The following is a 561-nucleotide window of genomic DNA, read 5'->3' as shown; positions in this document are numbered from 1 at the left end:
ATCAGGGGTCAGGTGCAAAGACCAGTTTCTATAGCAGACTACCACTGACCAGCAAGATAAGTACACAGGCAATCACCCTGGCAGATGACGTGGGCTCACCTGAGGTGCAGAGTCTAAGAACTAACTGGTATTCACCAGAGCTTCTGATAGTGGAGATGGATTTTGCTGTGTGTTCGTACCAGGTCGGAGCCCCCAGGATCGCCCCACCAGGAGGTGAGCAAGCTGGGTCCAGAAGCGGAAAAGCAGGACATATACTAAAATTGGATCGACATAGAGAAGATTAGCATGGCCCCTGCGCAAGAATGATACGCAAATTTGTGAAGCGTTCCATATTTTTCTTGCCTTCTTTATCCAACCGGATTACTTTTCCAGCGAGAGTTGACCATCATTTGGCACTACTTATACCTACCTGCGCCTCTACTGAGGAAGTGAGAATTACCTCATGAAACACGTAGAGATCAGCCACGCAGCAGCTCTAGATCGATTGGGGTATCTGTATGGTGCCTTCAGGTCCAGCATGTCTAATTTTTTCATATGAACTCTATGCAGCACCATTCACGT

The 561-nt window shown here is 47.8% G+C and overlaps 1 non-coding gene across 1 annotated transcript; it reads left to right on the top strand.

Annotated features, from left to right (window-relative positions):
- Positions 1-226: 226 nt before the first annotated feature.
- On the top strand, positions 227-337 carry LOC143965146 (U6 spliceosomal RNA). The gene has a single exon (XR_013271546.1). It is a non-coding gene; the product is annotated as a U6 spliceosomal RNA (small nuclear RNA).
- Positions 338-561: the final 224 nt, after the last annotated feature.

This window comes from Lithobates pipiens, unplaced genomic scaffold (assembly GCF_037356315.1).
Source record: "Lithobates pipiens isolate NorthernLeopardFrog02 unplaced genomic scaffold, aLitPip1_a1.2 Scaffold_8, whole genome shotgun sequence".
Taxonomy (NCBI): Eukaryota; Metazoa; Chordata; class Amphibia; order Anura; family Ranidae; genus Lithobates; species Lithobates pipiens.
Note: the sequence above shows the minus strand (reverse complement) of the source record. Positions and strands in the feature narration are given on the sequence as shown.